Raw genomic sequence first — 7,076 nt, 5'->3', positions numbered from 1 at the left:
AGAGCCACGTCTGGCTCGTGAGCCATGGGTTCCTGACCCCTGCCTTGGAGCCATCCTCAGCACCCAGGCCAACTTGTTCCAGTGGAGCCTTGGCTTCAGGAGGGGAAGAGAGAGACAGAGAGAAAGGAGAGAGGGAAGGATAGAGAAGCAGATGGGTGCTTCTCCTGTGTGCTCTGGCCAGGAATCCAACACAGGACACCCATACACTGGGCCGATGCTCTACCACTGAGCCAAGTGGCCAGGGCCAAAGGTAATTTTAAAAAGTATTTATTTATCTAGGTTGGAGGATGTAACCTGTAACTACACTGTCAAAGGGAATTGGTGTAAAATTATGACAGTTTGGCAGGCCCTCCCCATGGAGGCACTAGACCAAATCATAAGACCAAACCAGAAAACATCATGGAATAATACCAGTGCTATATAGAGTGACTCTGTGATTTTGTCATGCAGGGTAGAATAACATTAGCCATAATCTCTTCTTTCTGGTATTTCTGTCATTTAGTTCGCCAGTTACATACACAGGAACTAGAGTATTTAGTGTCATGTTCAGAATCCAGCAGAGGAAGGTGGGGGTGCCCAGGTACTTAGCAGCTTTCACTTTAAGCCATGTGCACCTGGAGTTTGTGGGCTGATGGTGACAGCCTAGAAGACACCCGGAGGCAGATGGTGCCAGCAAGCACATCCCTGCTCACGCTGTAAATATAGAAAACAAGTTTGCATCCAATATCACTGAGAAAATGCTTCGACCCAAAAGCCGCCATTGGTTTGGGAGTTCCTTTAGACAGAACGACAAAGGAGTTGGCAACAGTGGGAGGCTTGTGACTCAGATCTGCAGACCTCAACATATGTTCTGTGAAGTGAAGAAAGAGATAATGGTAAAGAAGAGAGAAATGCCCCAGAATTCTAAACATTGTAATACAAAGATGATTCCATGCTGGTTGGATAGCTTGGTTGGTTAGAGCATCATCTTGACATGGAAACGTTGTGGGTTTGATTTCTGGTCAGGGCACATACAAGAATCAACCAATGACAGCATGAATGGGTGAAACAACAAATCAATGTTTCTCTCTCTCACTGTCTCTGTATTCCTTCCTCTCTAAAAATCAATAATAAAAAATGATTCCTATTTCCAGATTTCTGGCTCTGTTGGAATGGGAGTCCGAAAAGACCAGAGTAACAGGCTTTATTGAAAGAAAGAAAAAAACCCTGTCGGGCACATCTCCAGGAAGAAGGGCACCAGTTACAGACTATGAGGTGAATTTTATAGGGCTTGGGAGAGCCTGAGGGGATACTCAGCCAAAAGTTCTGGTATGTTCCTGTTGGAATCCATGGGAGTTCAAAAAGACCAGACTAACAGGCTTTATTGAATGGAAGAAAGGAACCCTACTGGGCACTTCTGTGGGGAATTATACAGACTAGGGGCAAATTATATAGTGTTTGGGAGAGCCTGAGGGGATACTGAGTCAAAAGTTCTGGTATGTTCCCTTTTATGGTTTTAGGATTTCAGCTTTCTGAAATGCTCCTTCTTGGGGCAGGTTGACCAGCTTCTTGGAATTCCTCTGTCTCAGGGGCGATAGTCCAGTAAGGGTGAGGTCAGGCAGATAAGCAGAACATCAAGAGGGCAGTTTGGAATTCACGTATCTATCATTTCTCAACTCTGTGGTTACATATAAAAGAAAAGGCAGTTATTAATTTTATAATATACGGTGAGGAGTGATGAGAAAGGAAAAAAATCAGAAAATTATTGTTTCTTCTGGAGAGAACTCAAGAAAAGAACCTTGCCAAGCCAAGTCCCCATCCAGTTAAGGAGGTCATCAATTTCCATGCTGTAAGGTCTGAACCAGGCAATGTCTTTGAAAACCTGAGTGAGGAAGTAAACAAAATTTGCAAGGTAATAATTGTGAATTGCTTGCTGTGAGTGCCAAGTGGACAGAGTGACATGGTGATACATGGTCTCCTGGATGAGCCTCATGAGATGTGCTGGTCTGGTTCCTCTCGAATGGGAGGACATGTGGAGATTTTTAGAGACAGGGTACCTGTTGGTGTAAGTTTTTAGAAGGACTGAATATGTGTGGTTTAAAAGGAAGGGAGTTTGGAGAACATTCAGGAGGGAACTTCTCGGGCTGAGGGGCGGCTTCTTCCTGCTGTCATCCCTACCTATTTGATATTTCCCTTGTGAAGTTCTCCTTGGGGTATTGAGGAATAGGAGTGTAGGAGCATTTGATTGTAGGTAGTCCTAGAGATTTCTCTCATCTGGGCCTGTAGGAACTTGATAAAGAAGGGGGTAAGTATTTGGAAATCAGTAATGCAGAAATAAGGAGGGTTGTATAGTGGGGGTGAAAGTTCTTCCATGGTAAAGTTAGAGATATTCTTTCCTGGCAGCCCTGGAGAGAGCAGTTAGCTTGAGCTAAAAAAAAATCTCATGTCCGTTTGTAGGCTCTTCTTCGGCTAAAAAGACCCAGCGATCTTGTCCTCTTACTATGTGAAGGGTAAAAAGATTGAAAAGCATTAAGAGGTGGATGCTATTCATTCTCCGAGTTCTTCAGGGATACGGGAGAGCTTTAGGGTTAGGGGACCTGTAGGGTTGAAAGATAGGATTTAGGAGGTTTGCTGATATATGGTTTCAGATTTTTCTGTTTCATGAGAGCAGGTTTCAGGGTTCGTGTGTAGGGTTAGGTAGATTTTTCCAATTTTCTGATTGGTGAAGGTCTGCATGTGGTTCTGTAAGAAACTAGTGAACAAACGTAAGAGTCAGGGTTCAAAAGTTAGAAAAATAAATAGGAGAGAGAGTGGACCAATGAAAGGCAATAGTCAAGGCACCCATTTTGTGCGAAACCACTGATACCATGACTCGGTTTATTTTTTATGAATTCACTGGGCTTCAGAGAGAAAGAGAGAGAGAGAGAGAGAGAGAGAGAGGATAAGACAGGGTAGAGGCCAGTCCTCCTGCTTCTAGATCTATTTTTATAGAAATTTGTAAAGCAACAAGAAGAAGAATTACCTGTATAGCTCGTTTGGTCCTTAGATTGACAGGGAGTGTACTAGGAACTGGAAGAGGCTCATGGGGTGGGATTAGGTTGATATTTGGGGTAAGATAGATTAGGGTACAGGTTTCTGTTCAATTAGTAGGGAGACAAATATAGGTGTTCCTCCTACACAAGTAGAAAGCCTCTGATTGGGTGAGACAGGCTGAGAGGTGAATAGAGAATAGAGGGACAAGGAGTCAGTTTTGTTTCTCTATTTCTGAGCTCCAGATGGTCAGGGTGGAGGAAAGAGTCATCCTTAGCAGCAGTGGGAATTGTCAGGATCACAATGTGTGGACCTGTCCATGTGAAAGTCAGTCCTTGGGTGATGTAATGCTGGAAGAGCCTCTTGGACAGTTTTTGAACAAATTGCTGAGTAACCTGTAAATCCTGCAAGTACTTAGGGAAAGGATGGTTACATTTCTACACTTTGCAGTTAGAGTTTAAGTCCTAGTGACCACTGCTTCTAGCTGGAATTAGCAGCAGGCCCCAGCCTACAATAGGCATGGGGCATTGAGACAAGAGGAATAACAGAGATACTATATATTAAATAAAGTAACACAATTCAACTGTCAATACACATAGTAGAGATCTTTGAGGGATAAATAAAAGTCAAATATTCAGGCAAGGCATAGTAAATGGCCCTTGTGTTTATAAGAAATGAGATTAGTTTATCTGCTACTTGGAAGAAATACTTTAGGTTAGTGAACGATGTCCTCGGGCCTTCAGTGGCAATTCCCAGCATGCTGGGCAAGGTCAGGTCACAGGTAGCTGGAGCAGGGCTAGAAGAGACTGAACACTCCCTCCATGGAGCAAGGGGGCAGCTTACCTTCTCATGTCTTTCTTTCCCCAGCAATGATGTGTCCCTTGATGGGGCCGGGAAGCCTGGCAGGCTTCAGTTCAATGATCTTTCTTTCCACTCTGGAGCAGGGCCCTGATGGAATCCTATGAAGCCCTTTAGGGCACTGGAGCCTTTAAGAGCGTATGCCAAAAGCTGGTATTTCCTGACTTCTTTTGGGCCTTATTTACCTTTCTGTTACTTCCTTGGCCATTATAGACCTTAAAAGCCATGCTCAGAAGATCTCACTGAGGGGCTTGACTAAGAGAGCAAAATTGGGAATTCAGTGTTTAAAGAAGCCTGTTAGACTGAGGAAAGAAAGGATTTGATCTGTGGTGGTAGGTGGTTGGAGACTGCAAGAGGGTATGAGTTTGATCTAGGGTGAAACCTCAAGTGATGAGGGTTAAGGCGATGCCTAGATAGACTATGGACTAGGAGTGAAGTTGAGCCTTAGCAGAGAAAACACAATATCCCTTCATAGCGAGGAAGTTAAGAAGGGTGGTGTGTCTCCTTGAGGCAGGCAGGGAGGGGTTGCAGAGGAGTAGGTCATCTACATATTATAAGAGAGTACTAGCTTTGAGATTGCATACTGCTAAATCCTGAGTTAGTGCCTGCCCAAATAGGTGTGGGCTGTTTTTGTTCCCTGGGGTAAGACAGGCCACGTAAATTGCTGGGCTGCATTAGTGTCTGGCTCAGTCCAGGTGAATGCAAACAGAAAGTAAGAGTCAGGGTGTAGAGGAATGGTAAAGAAGGTATTCTTGAGGTCTAGGACCCTGAAGTGAGTGGTGTTTGAGGGAATGTGTGAGAGTAACCTATAGAGATTAGGGGCTACTGGATGGAGGGAAACTACTGCCTCATTGATTAGGTGTAAGGCTTGTATGAGGCGATAAGCCCCTGAAGGTTATTGAACAGGAAGGATGGGTTGAAGAAGAAAAAGAGACAGAGTTGCCCATCTGTAAGGAGGGAGGAGGGGTTTAAGAACACAGTGGAGAAGGGAGGGGCCCCTGGACAGCAGGGGAGGAGAGAGACTGGTATTTGCAGGTGAATGAGAAAGAGGATTCTGTGAAGGGAGGGGGCTTTCTGGAGAGAAGACACTCGAGTGAAAGAGATTTGCAGAGGGACCAGAGAGGTGTCCCAAGAGAAGGGTGTCCCAGGGGTCAGGCAGGAGGGAGAGAGAGTTGGGAATCCGCAGAAAAGGAAGGATTAGGAGCGGAGGTTTCAGGTGAGGTTTCTTTGGCCAGGAACGGCCTGTGTGTAGAACAAGTGGCAGAAAAATTAAGGACAGAAGAGAAAGGAGAAGAAAGGCCTGCGCATAAGGAATCTCTGATGCCCTCCCCATCTGGTGGCAAAAGTTGTCAAGATAGGATATTGTAGCCTGACCAGGCAGTGGTGCAGTGGATAGAGCATTGGACTGGGATGCGGAAGACCCAGGTTCGAGACTCCGAGGTCACCAGCTTGAGCCCAAGGTCACTGCTCGAGCAAGGGGTTACTCGGTCTGCTGAAGGCCTGCGGTCAAGGCACATATGAGAAAGCAATCAATGAACAACTAAGGTGTTGCAACACGCAACAAAAAACTAATGATTGATGCTTCTCATCTCTCCATTCCTGCATGTCTGTCCGTCCCTGTCTATCCCTCTCTCTGTCTCAAAAAAAAAAAAAAAAAAAAAAAAAAAAGATAGGATATTGTAATGGTAGTAGAAAGCAACCTGGATAGGTGTCTAGATTTTTGAGGAAGTCCGCAGAGCTAGCTGCTCAGAGTGGAAACACCCCAAACTGTGAACCTCAGAGACTAGGTTGAGTCCTGAAGGAGTAGAGGAAGCTCGACAGAGTTGTCTCGAAGGACTATAGGAATAGTAGCTGACGCCTGAGATTGGGGGTAGCCCATGTTCTGAGGGGTGTCTGGCTGGACAGTTTGGACTGAGAGAAACCCACAGAAGAGGATACTGGTGAGAGAAGGGGCGTCCCTGCCTTCAGCCACAGTTCCGAGAGGAGAAAATCTCCATAGAAAGAGAGTCTCAGACAAGAGGTTGTCACCCCAAGGCTGAGATCCCGGGACGTAGGAGAGGGGCTTGGCTAGGCACACCTAGACTTTCGTAGAAGTCCATAAAGAAGTAGAGGTGGACCACTCATAGATATGGGGTCTGAAGTTAAAACCGTCCGACCAGGAAGGGGTGTTTTAGAGAGAAATTTGGAGGCCAACCGGGGAAGGGGAAGGGAGAAACTCCTTACCTTTCTGATTCAGCAAGGGTTCAGGACAGGGTTAGCCTGCTGGCCAATCGACCTACAATTACACGTCCAAACAGAATCAGGGAGTAAGCCCGGGACGAGCTGCTGCTGCCCATTGCTTCCCTGGTTGTAAGTTTGGGCGGCAAAGAGGGATTGTTCAGGCAGTTAGCACCCTGTCCCGGGTTTCAGCATCAAATTTTGGAATCCATGGGAGTCCGAAAAGACCAGAGTAATAGGCTTTATTGAAAGGAAGAAAGGAACCCTGCCAGGCATTTCTCCCAGGGAGAAGAGCACCAGTACAAGCTAGGGGGATGAATTTATAGAGTAAAAAAGAGAGTCTCGAGCAAGAAGGTGTTGAATCAAAAGTCCTGGTATGACCGGAATGCTCCTCCTTGGGGGGCTTGCCAGCTTCTTGGAATTCCTCTGTATCAAGGGCAATAGTCCAGTAAGGGTGAGGTCTGACAGATAAGCGGAACATCAAGAGGGCAGTTTGGAATTCACGTATCTATCAGTTCCTTTTTACGGTTTTAGGATTTCAGCATTCTGGAATGCTCCACCTTGGGCAGTTGATCAGCTTTCTGGAATTATTTGTCCTCAGGGGTGATTGTCCAGTAAGTAAGGGTGAGGTCAGGCAGCCAGGTGGAACAACAAAAGGCAGTTGGAATTTCTGGTAAATTCAAAATCTATCGGTTGCCATCCTTTTAGTTCCAGGGACGGATACTGTCTCAGAGCCAGAAATTCTTGCATGGGAACATGAGGCAAGAAATGGAATGATATTAACATTATCCGTTTGTGTCAGGAACAAACACGACTAATAATTTTGCCGGTCTCGGGTGGGAATGGTGGAGGATTAGAAAATAAACACAGAACAAAAAAGGATGGGATCGGGAGGACCCATTGGCAAGCTGACAGCTTGCAAGAGTGAGCCTGCACCCCCCAAATGCTTTATTTATAGTGCAGAGAGTGAAGTCATTAGCAAATCAAAGAGA

At 45.6% G+C, this 7,076-nt stretch overlaps 1 pseudogene; it reads right to left on the bottom strand.

Moving 5' to 3' along the window:
• Positions 1-300: 300 nt before the first annotated feature.
• On the bottom strand, positions 301-6,203 carry LOC136398217 (vomeronasal type-1 receptor 2-like; annotated as a pseudogene).
• Positions 6,204-7,076: the final 873 nt, after the last annotated feature.

The sequence above is a fragment of the Saccopteryx leptura genome, chromosome 3 (assembly GCF_036850995.1).
Source record: "Saccopteryx leptura isolate mSacLep1 chromosome 3, mSacLep1_pri_phased_curated, whole genome shotgun sequence".
NCBI lineage: Eukaryota > Metazoa > Chordata > Mammalia > Chiroptera > Emballonuridae > Saccopteryx > Saccopteryx leptura.
This window is presented reverse-complemented; position numbering and strand designations above follow the sequence as displayed.